Genomic DNA, 18,663 nt, shown 5'->3' on the forward strand with positions numbered 1-18,663 from the left:
GCCAGCTGGGATTCTGATAGGATTACATTGAATCTGTAGATGAGTTTGGGGAGTATTACCATCTTAACAATGTTAAGTCTTCCCACCCATGAACATGGGATGTCTTTCCATTTGTTTAGATCTTTTTCACCAATGTTTTATATTTTTCAGAGTGTAGGTTTTGCACTTCTTTTGTTAAATTTGTTTCTAAGTATTCTTTTTGATGTTTTTGTAAGTGGAATTGTTTTCTTAATTTCATTTTTGGATTGTTCATTTCAAGTGTTTGGTGCTCTTTTAACACTGACCTTGTTGATTTTAAAACTTTGCAGGAATCAAGGGTCTTCTTACTGGCTTGTAATTACAAGAAGTGGAGGCTTGTATTGTAAGGTGCTCTTACGAAAACTTTATTTCAGCATTGGCTTTCAAGAAGCTTGTGGTCAGACTTTGAGCTATTAGTGATCGCTTTTTAGGTCACTTGTGCTTAGAAGTTCCAAACTGATGACTACATATGCCACTTGTATGTTCAGTGTGACTGATTTTCAAAAGCCCTTTCAGTTATAAAGCAGATGACTTGGCAACAAAAATGCCTTTCATTCATATCATTCTTTTGTTTTCTTGGTGGGAAGAGCCCAGTTAAGAGGAACAGTTAGATTTTCGTGGTTTACCAGCTCACATTAGAGGAAGTCTATAAAGGATTGTTGAGCCAAACAGCTTTCAGATTAAAAACCAATCTATTAGGAAGGCAGGAACCTCTTGCAGATACTTTGGTTAACCTGTAGTTTAGTGTAAGAAGAGTTGAGGCTCTGACTTTTGAGATAAAATCTTAAATTATGTAGGCATGCTTCTGATAAGTATAGTTTTATCATCTGCATCAGAACCATTTGGGCTATTTTGAAATGCAGATTCCTGGGCCTCTACCCAAACTTAGCAAATCGGATCCTAGGAACAGGATGCTGTAATCTATTGGATGCTGTAATCTTCCCACCGATGTCCACGTTAAAGTTTTAAAACTGCTACTAATTGTGTACCTCCTTCTCTTAAGAGAAGGTTTTTACCAGAATTGAAAATTCCAAATTGTAGGTCACAGGCAGCCCTTAAAACAAGAAGGAACAGAAGATATCAATATATTTTACGTAGTAAGGATTATTAGTATTGATTCATCAAACTTCTGTTTCATTTATATGTGTGTGAGTGTGTGTAAGTGTATGTGTGTGAATATGGGTCATTATATAAAATGAATTATTTCCCCATTGGTTGTGATCAAAAGAGAAAAATTAAAGACCTCAGAAGTAGAAAAATGTGCAACATATTTTACTTAACATTAGTTTGTGTCTGCCATGTTCCTGGAATTGGGCTAGGTGCTGGTGAATACCCAAAGATCACTGAAAATCCTTGCTCTTGAGCCCACAGTTTATAAAGGGTAATAGGCACATAAATAGTAGTTTTGTCAGGGGTGTGCTAGAAACACGTCCTATAGAGTGAGTGCTCTGCAAGTCATGGAGACTTTCGTAGAGATGCAGATAGTTGAAGTGGGTCTTGAAAAGGTGGAATAGAAAAATGGCATTTTAGTCTTAAGCGAGAGAATTATTATAGGATTGAAGGGGAAGGTTGACCTAAATGATTTCTGATTTAGGGTATGGGGCACTTAGCACTCGTATTCACGTTCCCTCACTCATTCTGATGATGCTCCTGAGTGCATGGGGATCACAGCGCACGAGATGAGGGGAGGTCCTGTAACAAACAGCTTTTCCTCTTCCTGGAGGCACTCTCTTTCCTTTCCTGGGAACTTTGTTGACTGGAGTTTACTCCTTTTCAGATTTTGTTTCATGTTGGTGATGTGTTCCTGTCCTCACTGGATATATCTGGAGACACTAGAGTCCTAGACAGGGTGGGGAGGGCATGTGAGATCTGGGGAAAGCCTGATGCATTTCAGGGGGGCACATTCCCTGCCTACTTTTGTCTTCTTCAGAATACTTTTCCTACTCTACGTCAGTATTCTAACTCTAGTCTTCCTCTCTCACCATCTTTGTGTTTTCTCTTGCTGTCGGACAGCACTCACCTTTAGAATGTCAGACAGCGGGGCCATAAGCCAGAAGAGAGTGTTCGCTTTTGCTCCTTATCTTTGTCTGGGGTCGAGCCTTTCATCGGTTAATTCTGCCGCATGCTGACACATGCAAACTTAGGGAGATTCACTCTAAACAGTGTGGATCTCTTTTGTGTTTCCTGAGTCTTTTAAAGCAGAGACTGATCTCTGACCACCTAAGACGAAGGAACTGCCTGGACAGGGTGTGGAGGTGCGCTCTCTGCTATGTCAGAATGCGTGGCCTTGGCTCCGTACCTCACCGTGTGCCCCTTGGAGCCAGGCAGAGAGCGGGCACACCCCATGTGCGTGACTCCCCAGATATACAGTAAATGATGAATAACAACTTTGCTTTTTTTTTTCACGAATTAAAAAATATAGGAGTAGTAAAGTTAATAGGCGATGAATGCTAATGCGTGACAGTTTCATTTTTTCACTAGACATTGAAAGAGATTCCATGGGGGTGAGGTCCGTAGTGGTGTTGGTGGGGAAGCTGACTGGGTACAGGTTCCCATCCTTCAGGAGCTGGGTTTCAGTCTTTGCCGTTAGATTCTGACTTTTCAAATGAGACTGCCTTTCACTGATTACAGCTCCACTGTTTCCTGTGGCTGCCCCTACCCCTCACCCGATCTTGACTTGTTCTCAATGGGAAGGATGATGGGTGGTGAGCATGGATTCAGAACAAGAGAATATAGTTTGGGGCTATTTCACCTAAGCTTTAGGAGAGCGAGACAAACTACCTCTTTGCCCAGCAGAGAAGACTTTTTAAGTGACTGGATTGCTTCTGCTTCCCAGATCTTTGGAAAATAGTGTAGCAACACCAAGATTTTGCTTTTCTAAGCACTCCCTTTCCCCCACATCTTTTTTTTTTTTTTGTGCTAACCCTTCCCCATCTGGAACATGTGATGTCATTGGGCAAGACAAGTCCTTATATTTACCTGTGTGCTCACTAGCCTGCTCACTTTCCCATTCCCAATACCCTCTACCTCTCAGTGTTGGAGATGTCTCTTTATCTGTTTAATGGGCGTAGGTGGAGGTAGGGGGAGAGAGTGTTTATATTGAGTCTGACTTTGCAATGTATTTAATGATCTTTTTAGCTCTGCCTTGAGCTTGCTGTAAAAGTTTCTGTGTGAGGCAGTGGGAGGTAGTCGTTAAGAGTTGTGGTCCAGCACTTTTCTAGTTGCATAACCTCAGGCCAGTTATTTCACTTCTTAAGTACCTTGGTGTCCTCATTTAAGTACCTTGGGATAGTAGTATACTAGAATTGTTCAACATGTTAATTGAATTAATATGTGTAAAGTGATTAGTGTCTGGAAGATAGTGTTGAGGTGATGCTGGAGAGGAAGCCTTGTTTTTCATACAAATCCGACCCCAAAGTATGTTCAATATTGGTCCTAAAATATGATATTTGCTTTTTAATGGTCACAACGATTTTTTAACTGGCATTAAATCATTCTGAAAGTCTTTCTGTTCATCTGTAGCCAGATACCAAAGAAAGGGGAAAATTCTGTAGAATCGGTGATTTTTAGAAATGGTCAATATGTGAGCTGTTTTTTTCCCTATGATTTCTTTTATTCCTTTTTATTGCCCGAACAGTAAAAATAGATCTGGTTTCCTAGGTTATCACAGCTTGTAACAAAAAGCTTTTTGATAAAGTTGGCTGTTGGGTCAGTAGGATGAGATCATTCCTTCCTAAGTAGTTTGTAGTGTCCAAAGTATTTGTTGAAACAAAAGCCTGCCGAGTAAGCTAACCACACAATAAGCCTGCCTTTGTGGTTATGGTCAGGGCAGGGCTGTGGGTATTCTATGTGATAGAATGCTGCTGATAGCTAGAAGAGGGTGAAAGGTACTTGGCGCAGTACCGGTGCCCTCTGGCTGGCCACGTGTAGGAAGAGATTAGAACGATAAAGGGGCTCAGGATACACTTAAGGTTGGAACCTGGGTTTAGGCCTAACTTCTTTGAGGTGTGATGAATTAATTGAAAACAGAGTAACTCTTCTACATTTGGATCAGTGCATCTCTAATTCAAAACATGAAAGACATTTTTAAAGTAGAGAGAGGTGGATGCCATGGAATTGTATGCTCTAAAATGGTTAATGGTATGTTATATAAACTTCTCCTGAATAAAACAAATAACTACCGTGTTTCCCCAAAAGTAAGACCTAGTCGGACAATCAGTTCTAATGCATCTTTTGGAGCAAAAATTAATATAAGATCCAGTCTTATTTTACTATAACACCAGGTATAATATAATATAATATAATATAATATAATATAATATAATATAACATAACATAACATAATATAATATAATATAATATACCAGGTCTTATATTAATTTTTGCTCCAAAAGACGCATTAGAGCTGATTGTCCAGCTAGGTCATATTTTTGGGGAAACTCGGTAGGGACAACTGGGAGGAAAACTTATACTCACTTTTCGTACCAAATTATACTCACTGTTTGTACCAAATTAATTTTCTTTTTTTAATTGAGGAAGGGGGACAGGACTTTATTGGGGAACAGTGTGTACTTCCAGGACTTTTTTTTTCCCAAGTCAAGTTGTTATCCTTTCAATCTTTGTTGTGGAGGGCGCCGTTCAGCTTCAAGTTGTCCTTTCAGTCTTAGTTGTGGAGGGTGCAGCTCAGCTCCAGGTCCAGTTCCCGTTGCTAGTTGCAGGGGGCACAGCCCACCATCCCTTGCGGGAGTCGAACCGGCAACCTTGTGGTTGAGAGGACACACTCCAACCAACTGAGCCATCCAGGAGCTCAGCAGCAGCTCAGCTCAAGGTGCTATGTTCAATCTTAGTTGCAGGGGGCAGAGCCCACCATCCCTTTCAGGACTCGAGGAATCGAACTGGCAACCATGTGGTTGAGAGCCCACTGGCCCATGCGGGAATCGAACTGGCATCCCTCGGAGTTAGGAGCATGGAGCTCTAACCGCCTGAGCCACCAGGCTGGCCCTGCAATTATTTTTAACCTTTTAAACCGCAGTTACTTTTGCACCAACCTAATATTTATGCTCTCTTACTAGTTTATTTATTCAATCATTTACTTGTAACAATATGGATTCATGAATATTTATTGTACATTTTGGATTACACTCCAATACTATATTTTGCTCAAATTGGTTCCAGCTTTGGTCATTGGAAGCTCTTAGTTGACACCTGTGTTCTTTTGACATGCACCTTTAAAATTAAAAAGAAAAAGATCATTTCCTAACTTTCTGGCATTACAAGATGTTCCAGGCTTCGCTTGTGTATTTGTTGCCCCCGTCCTAGAATTAGTTATTTCTCCAAGAGGCCCTGGTTCCTTTTTCGGAGAATGGTATTAGGAACCAAGACCTGGGTACTAGGGTGCTCATTGCTTACGAGGGTGTCCCCTAAAGATTTTAATTACACTTTATCTGTGTTTGAAAGGAATGGAAACGCTGTATTTAAGGGGAAAAAATTAGGTTTGCTGCTGTTTTTTTTTTTAATTTTTATTATCATTCTGTAATTGTTCTATTTTGCTCTTTTCATTCTAAGAATGCAGTTTTATTTAGAGAATGACAGTTAGTTGGTCAAATTTATGCTTAAGACATTTATATACCTTAACCAGAGAGGTTGCGGAGGCTACAACATCAGTCAGCTATTCTAAACTCTTTTATGCTAAATATGAACATTTTCCCAATATCATTCTTAAGTCACATCTCATTTATCTTCTTCCTTAAGAACTGCACAGGCTTATTTTAAATAGTTTAAAAGACCTGTAGTAAACTACAGAGTTTGCTAAGAGTAGAAGTACTCCGGTTAATGCTCCAAATGGTGTGGCCAGAGGAAAAGCATGCATTATTAAATATGAATGCAATCCTTAGCAACACAAATTGAACATTTTTTTCAATAAAAACCTAGTCCAATATAAGGTCTCATTCTATAAAGATATATCATTTCCAAATCACAGTGAAAAGAACTTGAATAATTTACCATTTTTGTTTTCTACTATGTGCCTTACAGACACCTCACTAAAAACAGGCAGCTGACACAACAGAATGACATTTACAGAATGTAATATTGTAGGAACAGTACTGAGATTGATTGTTACAAACTCTTTGAGTATTAAATGGTTACATCCTAATTATTTATATAGAACAATTGGTCCAATAACAAAAACAGAGAACAGCAGCTGGAAATTTATCTCATCCAATGTTCAGAGATAAAAGGGTTAACCATTCTTTCCATCATTTTCTGAAGATATTCCCCTTTTCATATTGAAATCTGACAGCAGTTAAATTCCGGCATTTTTCCAAGCTACTGCATGAAGAGGATTCTGAAGGCCATCACTGTACAGCACACCGCCACATGAAGACTGCCGTTCACCAGTTCTGGCACTTCCAAAATATACCCCATAATCCAGTGTTATTTCTGTCCAGGATGCTGGGTGCCAAGGATCGGATATAAGCACAGGTACATATAAGCACAGGTACATATAAGCAGCAAGATTACAGTCAACAGACTGAAAATTGAAAATGGCAGACATAGTGAGGCCGGCGAAGCCTCAGCCACGTCACCCTTCCCGGTTTGCTTCTAATTTAGACTTCTCCCATGCTTTTTCTCTTTTCTGCCTACCTCTTGTTAACTGCAGTTTTATTGCAATATACTTGTACTACTAAATCTTAAAATATGTAAAATGCCATTACATTAGTGGTCTGTAGCTATAAAATAGAGGATTTTAACCATTGAGATTACTACTTTAGGAAATATGAATACGCATTCTTGCTCTTTCCGTAAAGCATTGGTGTTAAGACAGAGCTTTTCGTCTCATTGACTAACAAATTCTTGAAAGAGGAGGCAGTGGTTATCGCTTCCTAGGAAAAGTAAGACCTTTTGGACGAGTGAATCAAGTTCTGATTAAGCTCCAAAGGTATTACCACTGGTTTCTTAGTATGTGGGTTTTTTTTCCCTCGTTTTTTTTTTCTCTCTCTCTCCCATCTTTCCTGTCTGGTGACTTTTGTGGTTTAGTTAAACCCAGCCACTAAAATACAGCCACGATTCTACTACCATTAGGAACTGTTTAGAATTGGTGATTATTTAAATAGCTCCAATGCTGGAATCGCTTACTTCACTCCTCCAGCATCCTGGCAGAGAAAGTGAATGAATGAGTGAAGCTGGCTGGAGTGAGAGAATGCTGCGTACACTGTCTGAGTGGGTGTCACAGAAGGCAGTTCCTTCTCCGCTCCAGTATGTTACTGCTGAGTGGGAATGCGTGCTAGCTGGCTGATCTTGTTTGGAAAGAAACTGTCAGTCTGTATTTTCATGCAAAAATTTCTGATTTTTGAGATGTTGACACAGTTTTTCCAACACCCTCTGTAGTCCACTGAGGGCCCTGTTTGGCCTGGGGTTGCTACTTTATGATCTCTGCTCAAGTGCTTCTCTGGTAGGTTCAGGGAGCACTCGCTTTGGGGAGGGAGCTTTGGGCTGGGTGGGAGTTGGAAGGCTGGTTCGGATTTTAGCTTTACCATTCGTTAGCTGGCTGCCTTTGGGCAAGAGGAAACCTCTTTGGCTCTCACTTTACTACTTGTAAAATATGAGAGGAAACTGGATAATTTAAGGTGACCCCTTTCTCTTTATTATTTTATATTTTTATGCATGTGGTTTTTAAATGTATTGGAGTGACATTAGTTAATAAGACTATATAAGTTTCAAGTGTACAATTCTATATTATATCATCTGTGCATTGCATTGTGTGTTCACTACCCAAAGTTAAGTTTCCTCTCTCCATATTTTGAGCCCTTTACCCTCTTCAACCTTCCTCTACTCCCCTCCCCTCTGATAACCACCATACTGTTGTCTGTGTCTATGAATTTTTGTTTTGTTTGTTTGTTCCTTTCTGTTTTATATCCCACATATGAGTGAAATCATATGGTTCTTGTCCTTTTCCATCTGACTTATTTTGCTTAGATATTTTTATGCATGTATTTCACTTGAGCTGTGAAACAATGACCATTCATGACTCAAGGACATCAGGAAGTTAGCTTTACCAGTCTAAGAGCTTTAGTCACAGAGGAGACCGGTTTGTTTTCTCCAAGTGTGGCTTCATGTGGTCTACAGGGGATTCTTGCCCACTGTCTTGAACTCTCAGCATGCTTGTGCCTCCAGTCAGTGTCTGGCACATGTGCACATATTAATTGGTGATGCATTTTTATATTTCTGTTTCTTCAAGTAAAGGTAAATTGATTTGAATGCGACGAAAACTGTGTCTGTGTCCATTTGTGCGTTGATAGGTGGGGTTTGGGGGCATCGTTGTGATGAGTGGAAGTAGTAAAGCTGGCAGTGGGCAGTATTAGTAATGGAGAATATATTATCATTTTTATCATTTGATTGGTTTCATTGTTTTTAGTTTAAGCTAATCAATCAATGGCAGTTGTATATGGGTGTAATGATATATTTAGTGTTTTTTGCTTAAAATCAACTAAGATTGTAGGATGACTTGTATGAATCACTCACAGCAAAACTGAAATCTGAAAAACGTACGTTTTGGAATTTCCTGTACAGAGAGAGAAGAAAAGATTGTTGTTACCTTCTCCTTTGACTTCAGACTGCTTTTTATTAAGAAGGTGGTTTTATAGGAAGCTTAAGATATTTTATAAAAATATTAAAGACAAATAAATTTTTAATGTACTTCAAGAATGCATGTTAGTGGTGCTTTACATACTTAGATCAGCTGTAGCATTTTGTAAAACTGTCCATTTTGTTTGTCATTGTCTTTGGAATAAAGTATCTTGGTATAAGGTGATTTGGTCAGAAACTTATGAGGACCAGTTTAAATTTCTGCTTTGTGTGGATTGACAGTTTTCACAGAAATCTTAGTATTTGTTTGGGATGTAATATGAGCATTCATGATTTAGTCTTGCATGGGAATGGCTAACTGTTTACAAGTAATTCAATCCTCTGTGAGTCTTACAAAGCAAACTTAATCCTAAATCTTTAAGTAGAAATCTAATCTGATAGAATACTAGACAGGTAGGTTTTATGTTTACACAGTAACTGCAGCAATTTTGGCCAAAACACTTGAATTTAGTATTATGATCCAATATATTAGCTAACTGTCATTGTGTAGTTTTTTTTGTAAATATCATATACGTACTCAGAAGATCTAGAAAAGGCTTTCTCTTTAGTAGTCAGACTTTGCTGTTTAGTGCTAATGACAATAATTTAGGAGCCCCTAGATCAGCATACTAGTTTTTTTAAAAAAGTGTGTGAGTATATACATGCCTAAAAATTTAGTACTTTTTTAAATGCAGTGTGTGGCACTTAGTATTAGGTCAAGACATACCTAAACAGTTTTTATAAGTCAAAACCAGTCAAATATCAATAATTTTATATGGTACCACCTAATAAATATTTAATACATTTTGTTGATTTGAACAGTCAAATCACAGTCAGAATGGTAGGCTTAAAAACAACTTCGTGGCTAATTCTTCTCGTTACAAATCCAGTGAGGAGACTTGCCCAAGCTCTTATGTCCAACTCTGACGGGGTAAAGAAAGGCCAGATGATCAGCCAATGATGAACTGTTTTAAATCTGACTTGAGTTACTGTTAAAAGCTTGGGTGTTTTTTCTCTCTCTTCTTTTGTAGAAATAAAGGCATAATCAGAAGCTATGTATTTGACCTCTGGCTTATGCCCATAGTACCCTTTAGAAATAATCACAAATACCATTTTCAGATGAGATACTTACAGAGTTTATAATACTTTAAATGTACTCCTTAGAAAATTAGGAGGGTAATAGAGTAACAAATGAAGTCTCATGTAATTTATTAGTTTATACAAAGTTTCTAATAATTTTGGCTACTTGTGACGGAAACAAGTCAGAATGTGAGATGGATGTGTTTTGGGATGGATGTCTGTGAAATTTTCACAGGCCTGTTTATAGAAATGGAAGGTCCTTCATGTTCATGTGAAAACTATCTCGCTGCGTTTTTGTGGTCTTAAAACCAAAGAAAGCTGGTTCTTCTACCAACTGGTGTAATTTTTAGAAAGTCTCTTTGTTCATCCGTCTCTTTACTTGTCCAGTGAGGATGTTAGGTACGTGAGATCGCTGTGTTAGATGAGCAGTTAATGTTCTCTGCTGTCACGTGCCCAGCAGTTCCGTGGCTTCACACCATTAAGGTTTATTTCTTGGCTTCATGTGATGATTGAAGACTTCCAGCTCCTCACATCTGGTGTCTTGGAGTCTTCCACGGGATCCTTTTTATTTATTTTGTCGAGAGCCAAGAGCACGAGCAAGGAGGAGCTTAGTAAATGTTCTGGGGTAAAGCGTATTACTTCATCGTGCATTCCTTTGACAAAACCCAGTTACATGGTCTCCGCTTTTAACTGCTGGAGGGAGGACATGTTGTCTTCCAGACTTCCCAGGAAGCAGCCGCGGGATTGGTGAGCAGTGGGCACATCTCTCCACACTCCCATTCACCACCAAAATCTTTGTGCTGTTGCATATTATGTTTTGTACCTTTGCGTACTCAGAATTTACTTCAAAATTTCCTGGAAAGAAATTTAGTTTGGAGGTCTTTGTAACTTTAGTTTGTAAACTCTTAGGCTACTTGCTGTATTTAGGAGTTTTCCCCCTCAAGATGGTTTCATTATGTTATTATTGTTATTTTTTGTAATTTCATTTGTGGCTTAAACTTCTTTGATCTCATTATTCCTTGCTTATTTTTGAAAGATTAAAAAGGCATTTATGGCAAAACTGTCCCAGTGCTTGTACAAGGAAGACAGTAGCGCACAGCCAGCGTCAGAGCCACCAAGTGGGTGTCCACCCTGTCGTCTGTCGGCCCACTCGCAGGAGGGAGAGCAGACAAACCGTACACTGTCGTTTAAAGGTCAGCACATGCAGACTTGCAGACCAATGGAGAAGCACATTCCAGGGAGGAGGCAAAGTTCTTTTCGCCTTCTGCCCACTTAGGAGTAAACTTGGAGAGTCAGCAAAAGCCTTTCAGCTTTGATTTCAGCTGCTGTTTTAGAGTTAGCTCCCCCACCTTCTTTCTGTGATGCAGTATATATACCTTTTTGTACCTAACTACCAAGCAGAATTCCTCATTCCTCACGGACACAACCTATGTTAGTACATCTGATGAGAGCGTGCTAAGCCTGAATATGAAATGCCTTCTTTTCTTAAAATATACAAATAGCTTGAAAAGAATGCCACCGTTCAGTTTGCATTGTATTTGAATCACACTTTCCTTGTGTAGTTCCCCTCCAGTAACACCCCCCGGCCCCCAATTTTTAATTTCCTTTTTTCTCTTATTGGCAGAAAAATACATGCCATCTGTATCTTAGGAAATTCAGCTTTTAAAAATCATATTGTTTGTGGAAAGGTTAATTTTGGACAGAGTTGTTTCTAGAGCTAAGGCATTACCGTCATCTTGGGATGTGTCATTCCTCTTATAGGTTAATTTTACTATTACTCGGGTACTGTGGCTTTCCTAGGATGCTGTGTTCATTTGTCATTTTCCTGGAATCTGTGCTGAAATTCAGTTCATTTTCAGAAAGGGTGTCTGGAAAATAAACTTTTTGGACTTATTACATGTTTGAATGGGATCCACTTTGGTCCTCACTTGATAAATGGGTTGTGTATAAAACGTTAGGTTCAAAATGTCTGTTTTAAAAGGCACCAACCACTCCATTACTTTCTAGCATTCATTGTCGCTATTAGAAATCAGAAGACAGTCTGTTTCTCATAGCTTGGTATAAGCATTGCTTGGGCACTTTTCTGTTTGTTTTCCTCTTTCCCCCTCCCGTCCCTGTCTCTCTGCTCCCACCGTCATCCTTGTGTCCCCCATCCTCCCTTTTTGCTGTGATGTGTCATGTGTACCTTTTTGTATATAAAATATATATGCAATGTTTAAAAAATAATAAAGAGATAAATATCCATGAGTCTACCACTCAGCTTACAAATTTGGACTTTTTGAAGCCCCTTGTTTGTCCCGTCCCTTTTGACTTTTTGACTTCCAGAGTGTATCACTATCCTGAATTTTTTGCCTTTCCTTGTGTTTAATAGTTTGAATACAAATGTATGATTCCTTAACACTATGTTACTGAAATTCATCCATGTTGATATGTGTATCTGTAGTTAATTTATTTTCTGTGTTGTATTGATTTCATTACATTAATATAAAATTTAATCTGTTCTTTGTTGATGTACATTTCATTTGGTTTTAGATTCTTGTTGTTATGAATAATACTGCTCTGACATTCTTGTACATGGATGCAGGAGTTTATCTAAGGTATCTAGAAATGGAAAGCCGGGGTCTAAGGATATGTAAGACCGGGTCTTATATTAATTTTTGCTCCAAAAGATGCATTAGAGCTGATGGTCCGGCTAGGTCTTATTTTCGAGGAAACACGGAAACATGGTAGCTCTCAATTGTGGGTGTTGTTCAGAATCAGCCCTGAATCAGATTTCTGCTCCAGTGGCTTTGCACTTTTAATGTAGATCTTGACTTCTATTTCAGGTACAATGTTAAAAGCTATGTTAATAGTTACTTGAAAGATTCCTTTGACTTTTCCCTTTGCTTGTTCAGTTTTCACTTAATAGTACTTTTACTTCTAGGCTTTTTTCCCTTCTCTATTTGAAAGCCTCTGTAAAGTACTTTTTAAAGGTATAGCATTTATCACCACTAACGCCATTCTGCAAAATGCCTCCTAAGTACTTGTGTAGAGTTTATGCCTTCCTATTTCCTTCTCAGAGGGGCTGAGCTACTGTATCCCAGTGCTGATTCTGTCCTGGGACCAACAGTGGAAGGTCCTTCCAGCTGGGCAGACGTCAACATCAGCAGGAGAAGGCTGGTGTCATGATATAGAACAGAGCACAGCTAGCAGTGCGCATGTGCGCTGAGTGAGAGCCTACAAGGCGTCCCTTTATTATACTAGATGCCAGGATAAAAGGTGAGAACGACGCTGTCCTTGCCATCTGGGAACTCAGACGCCAAGGGGGGCTCTGGAAGAGACACACGTTGTAAGTAAATAATTCTAGAATTATCAGCACAAATCTCTGTCTCCTCTTAGTTCTGTCTTCCATTTTCCTTCACTTTCACTGATAATCTTACACAGTAAAATATGGTATATACTATATGGCTCTGGACTTCAGAGAGAAACTCACTTTGCTTACAGGAGAGGTTTTCCTTAAATAAAATAGTTCTCAAAAGCTAAGAGTTGATCAAATGTGAATATTCCTCCATTCATCCAATTTCTCCAGCAGTAAGTGATCTTAAAATGACATAATTTATTACTCCTGGACAGAGATGTGAGCTGGTATTATACTTAACATTTGAATAATTATAAAAGTTTTAATATTTATACAGTGATGTTAACATTGATGGTGATCGGTGATCTCTTGAATGAAAACCTGTTTGTTTCTGCCCCATTGCATCATGTTGTGCTTTTCTGAAAGCAGAGAGCTATTTTTATTGCTCTGCCTAATAATGATAAGATGACCAACATGGGCAGCTGGCTTATGTGGTTGCTCTGTTGGCTTTCTTTCCATGATGGCTTTGGCACATGCTATGTTTGGAAAGTAGAAGAAATGAGGTGAATTTTCTTAATTAGTAATGACCCTTCAGACTTTAATCTGTTTATTCTTTTTCCAGTTCTGAAGAATTTTTGTAGTTTTGGCATCTCTGATTCATTTCAAATTAGACACTTTTTTTTATTAACTTCTGTCACACCATTTTAGAACTGTTCAGCTCTAGCCCCTTTGTTTTGTTGGCGTTTGTTTTTGCCCATCGTCTGTGTAAAGTAATTCACTAAGGGAAGATAATATGCGTCATTTAGACATGGCCTTTGACTTTTGAGACCTAGTAGTTTACAGGAGCTGCTGGTATATACAACTGATTACAGCGTAGATCAGACTGTACCATTACAATAAAAGTATAGATGATGTGTTCTGAATGTCTCTGGGAGAACAGATTCTGAAAAGGAATCACAGAAAAAGAGATAGGATGTGGGCCTTGATTTCAAGACTGACAAACGAGGGAGTGAAGAGAATTTGAGGTGTGGAGAGCAGTATCAGCAAGATGGAGGGGGCAGGAAGAAACTTTCCTCTACTCTCAAGGTTCTTTGGGCTGGTCCAATCATCAAATAGACACGAGACAGATTAACAAGAGAAAGTGACCAAATGTCATTACATACACATGTATGCCAATCCCGCATCCATGAGAGCATGAGAAAGTCAGAGACCCCACATGCAGGAGAGGTTCAGAGACAGAAAGGGAGAATGGGTGTATAAGGCATTCTGAGCTGGGGGTGAGTAATGCGCCCTGAGGCTTCAGAAGGTCATTGCAGGGAGAGCACACGTTCAGTGATCAGTGCTTTACCTGCCATACAGGTAGGTCAAAAGTCATTTCTGATTTTAACTCTTGTCATGGGCCGGCCTCCTAATTTAAATTCTTCTAGATAGTTAAAGGAGGGGGAGCAGAGTTCTTCTTGAGCCTGCAGGGTTTCAGGTGCCTTTAGCTCAGAATAATCCGCATACCACTGAGGCACATCTTGGGGTTGCTTGTTCTGAACCCCTACAAAGGGTATATGTACAGTGATAATAATGTGAATGGAATGCTTGTAAAACGGCAGCTGGTCCCATGGGACTAAAATATAGGGCGACCCTACGTGGAAACCTACTGATGGTTGTGGTAGGTGGCAGGACTGTGTCTTCTAGGGTTGAGTGGCCTTGATATCACACTATGGAGGGTTTTTGTTTTTGATTTTTAAAATAGGCATTGGGGTCCTTTTAAATCAACTGGGGTGTTTTCTTGGTGTTAGGACTCTTCCCAACTGCCTTCATCCTTTAAGGAGAAAAGGTAGGGCAAAAGAAAAAAAGTCAGTTTCGAAGTATAGTGATGTCGTGTCAGATGAAAGCAGAAACTAAAATTCTAAGATTCTGCCAATTTTGCCACACCCTGCTTCTGTTTCTGGTGTTCTCTGGCTCTCCTCTTAGCCTGGTCCTCAGTCCCAGCTTCTTTTATGAGTGACTTGTTTATTCTGTTTCCCTTTTTATCATCTGTTAAAGTAAGGGAATTGGATCCTAGATTATTGGAACTGGTGTTTTTAAACAAGGCTTTGGCAATCTGAAGAGGTTAGAAATAATTTTTGGATTGTTGTAAGCAGACTCTGAAATTTTTTTGGTTTTAATTAGACTGAGGAAGAATATCTGGGATGAATAGTAAAGTTTTTAAAAAATATTTTCTCTTTAATAATTAAAAAAAAAAATTGCACACCTGAAACTAATAATAAAAGAAAAGAAAAAAGACTTTCTCTTTTTCAAAATTTGGGGGCATCAGGCATTGTCAAGTATCATCTTAAAATTCACTCCCTCTTTTTAAATTGAGATAACATTGAAGATTCACTCTTCAGGATGGTTGTAGCAGAAATGTAAGTGCTGTGTCATTGTCGTCTCTTGTTTTGGCCCAGATAACCAGACTTCGGCAGACATGCTGTCTGTATCACATGGCTAACAGTGGGAGGTATCTAGTGTAGATTCTTCTTCTTGGAGAAACAGATTTAAATTCTCTTCAACAGAAATGGGGCAGGCAGGTGCCTGTTTAGACATCCAAAATGCATTCGGTCAGGACTGAACAAAAGCTGCCGGGATAGTTCCTGTAAGTAAGCAAGCTAGACTTTCAGCCTCGTGCTGCCAGGTTTTATGTATGTGAGTATGTCCGCGTCTGTGTATGCAGTGGTTTTTATACGTAGAGGACAGGTCTCTCAAAAATAGCAGTGGGCAAAGGAACTCTGTTTTGGGGACCACATGGAAGTAGAATGTCTGAGCGGGGTGATGGCCTCAGCTATTCTAGTAATTAAGGGCTCTCTCCTGTTGCTAATCCTGACGAACAGGACAAATGGTTGGGAAAGAGCCCATAGAGCCTGGCAATTCCATCAGTTCCTAATAGTACAGCTGTTGTCCTTGAAGTGTGTAGGGAGGCACCTGGGGGTAGAAAATTAAATCATTCTCCAGGGAGTTTGGAGTTTATTGCTCAGGATAGTCAAGATGTTGCTGAATTGTCTGTTGCCATTGCCAGTCTGGTTCTGGGAGGTGCAGGAGAAATTCCGATCAGCCTAGGGGATCATATGTGCCTGTGAGCAGTATGAGATGGTAGCTGATTCCCCTAGAGGTTCTTAATAAAGATTTGGTTTTTACTTTGAATGAAATACTGTTTTGATATAAATCAAGGTTTTCTAGTTAAATAAATGAAAAAGAGAATACAGCCACTGAATAAGGTGCAGCTTGATGTGCAATAGACCTCTGAAAGAAATTCATTAAAACAAATTTGAGGAATAAAGTCCCTATTTAGTAGCTGAAAGCTTGCTAGGCAAACTGAAAAAGTCTCATGTTGAATATGAAATCTTTATGATGCAGGCTATACCTCTAACGATGTCAGATTATAAATGGTCTATAAATGGACTGGCTGGGATGCTGGGTTTTTTCCAAGCCTCAGAAACAAGCGCTGCATTTTGGCCCCAGCACTTGCACTAATGTCCTGGGATAGCAGCTTGGTGTTGGCTTCAGAATTCTGTCCTTGAAATCAGTCATGCAAAAAGAAGTGAAGAAAGTGTTAACCCACATATCTTTACAGTTCTGTGTCTTGTCCATAACTCACCCTCTCACCCCCCCCCAAAAAAAACGCACACAACAACAAAACAACAGGATGGAATATCAATCACAGAACATGTAAGTGAGCATTATGAGCTGTTTCATACCTTTAAAGAGTTACTATTAACCATTTATTTATTAAATTGGTTATTTGGAACTCAGAATGCATTTCCCTTAGATACAATGTTATAAAATGATCATTTTGTTTCTAAACTAGTTGAGGTTATTGAGAAGAAAGTTTCTGCCTTTCTTCTAAAATTGTTGGGAGGGAGTATTTTGAAAGATGTCAAGCTTGTCCTTGGAGTTGTGACCTCCCTTTCTTTGCTCTGCTAGGGCTGCTGGGCCCACAAACCGTCTTCTGACTTTGGGACCTTATTCAGATCGGCTTTGTTCCTTGAAATGTTCCATGTTGCTAAATTCTTTTCTCCTTTTTCACACTAAAAACAAAAACTCAGACTCCTTCAATGGACTTTATCTGTCAGATTAGGAGGAAAGCTACTTGATAAGAAATAAATTCACACTAAGGTGGTCTTTCTAGGGGGTGTATGTAACCCTTACCCCCTTTTAAACTGTGAAATAGGATTCTATACTTTTTTTTTTTTTAATTGGGGAAGGGGAAAAGGACTTTATTGGGGAACAGTGTGTACTTCCAGGACTTTTTTCCAAGTCAAGTTGTTGTCCTTTCAATCTTAGTTGTGGAGGGCGCAGCTCAGCTCCAGGTCCAGTTGCCGTTGCTAGTTGCAGGGGGCGCAGCCCACCATCCCTTGGGGGAGTCGACCGGCAACCTTGTGGTTGAGAGGACACGCTCCAACCAACTGAGCCATCCAGGAGCTCAGCGGCAGCTCAGATCAAGGTGCCGTGTTCAATCTTAGTTGCAGGGGGCGCTGCCCACCATACCTTGTGGGACTCGAGGAATTGAACTGGTAACCTTGTGGTTGAGAGCCCACTGGCCCATGTGGGAATCGAACCGGCAGCTTTCGGAGTTAGGAGCATGGGGCTCTAACCGCCTGAGCCACCGGGGTGGCCCGGATTCTATACTTTTTAAAAGAGAATGCTATCGCAAGTGAATCTTGGTAGAAGTGGCTAATGTGACAGAGTAAAATAAAAATATTACAGTAGTTATGAACAGTGACTGAGTATGTCGGTGGAATAAGGCTTCTTTTCTTCCTTTTCATGAGTGTTTTCTTCCACTTTAGCTCCAAAGCAGCAGCTTGGCGGTGGGACTAGGTAGATAGGGGCCACAGAGGCAGCAACCAGGCCATTTGCAAACCAGATTGCTCATTTCTCATCAGACAGAATGAGCACAGATCCCAAGTGAGTGACTATAGATAAGACTGACCTAAAACTTTCAAGAGGACTTCTGGGAGCTTAAAAAGTTGCCCGTACATCTGTGTATTTAAATTAGTTATGAACACTACTTAATCTCTATAGAAGTAGGAAATATTTTTAGTTCAGTAATTAGTTCCAGCGTTTGTGATCCAAAGTAAACCATACAACAGAGGAACTGCTTGTGACCTCATCATATATTCTTATTTGCTCTTTATGAGTACATGGCTATTAATAGTGAGGGGGAAGTCAAGAGACCAAGATTCTGTTCTGTGCGGCATCATCATGTCGTATCATTTGCACTTGCTCTGGTTTACCTGTTTTCAAACCCTTCTTACCAGACAGTTTCACTTCAGGCATGTAGTCAGAATGAATGCTCAGCTGTCAAGTGCTGTGCTTGAAAACCGTGTGTTCTCTTGGTGCCTGGTTGAATAATTGGGGCTCATTTTCTGGCAGTGCTGTCAAGACTCCTTTGATGTTAGCCAGAACTGGGCGGAGTTTCTTAAACTCTAGTCAGATTTGCTCAAATGGGGCACAGTGTACTGATGAGTTTGTTTTCAGTCTCTCCCTTTGCCAAAAAACTTTTAATAAACCTGAACCCAGTTATAATTGAGGGTACTTGATATATAAAATAATTCACTAATGTGAACTCACATTCA

At 39.6% G+C, this 18,663-nt stretch overlaps 1 protein-coding gene and 1 pseudogene across 17 annotated transcripts in view; one reads left to right on the forward strand and one right to left on the reverse strand.

Annotated features, from left to right (window-relative positions):
- The window catches only part of MAP4 (microtubule associated protein 4), a 151,361-nt gene that overhangs the window by 26,110 nt on the left and 106,588 nt on the right, over window positions 1-18,663 (forward strand). For 4 of the 17 annotated variants that reach the window (XM_019723966.2, XM_074312432.1, XM_074312435.1 and 1 more), the window contains exon 1: window positions 15,520-15,686. The exons of 7 other annotated variants lie outside the window; for them this stretch is intronic. The gene's annotated coding sequence lies outside the window, so the exon portion shown is untranslated. Of the gene's footprint in view, window positions 1-10,762; window positions 10,917-12,859; window positions 13,052-15,519; window positions 15,687-18,663 lie in introns of those variants that run through there. 6 more of the 17 variants (XM_019723967.2, XM_074312422.1, XM_074312437.1 and 3 more) reach the window with 6 other exon arrangements.
- On the reverse strand, window positions 6,346-6,574 carry LOC141567160 (protein kish-A pseudogene; annotated as a pseudogene).

Source organism: Rhinolophus sinicus, linkage group LG10 (assembly GCF_036562045.2).
Source record: "Rhinolophus sinicus isolate RSC01 linkage group LG10, ASM3656204v1, whole genome shotgun sequence".
Classification (NCBI taxonomy): domain Eukaryota; kingdom Metazoa; phylum Chordata; class Mammalia; order Chiroptera; family Rhinolophidae; genus Rhinolophus; species Rhinolophus sinicus.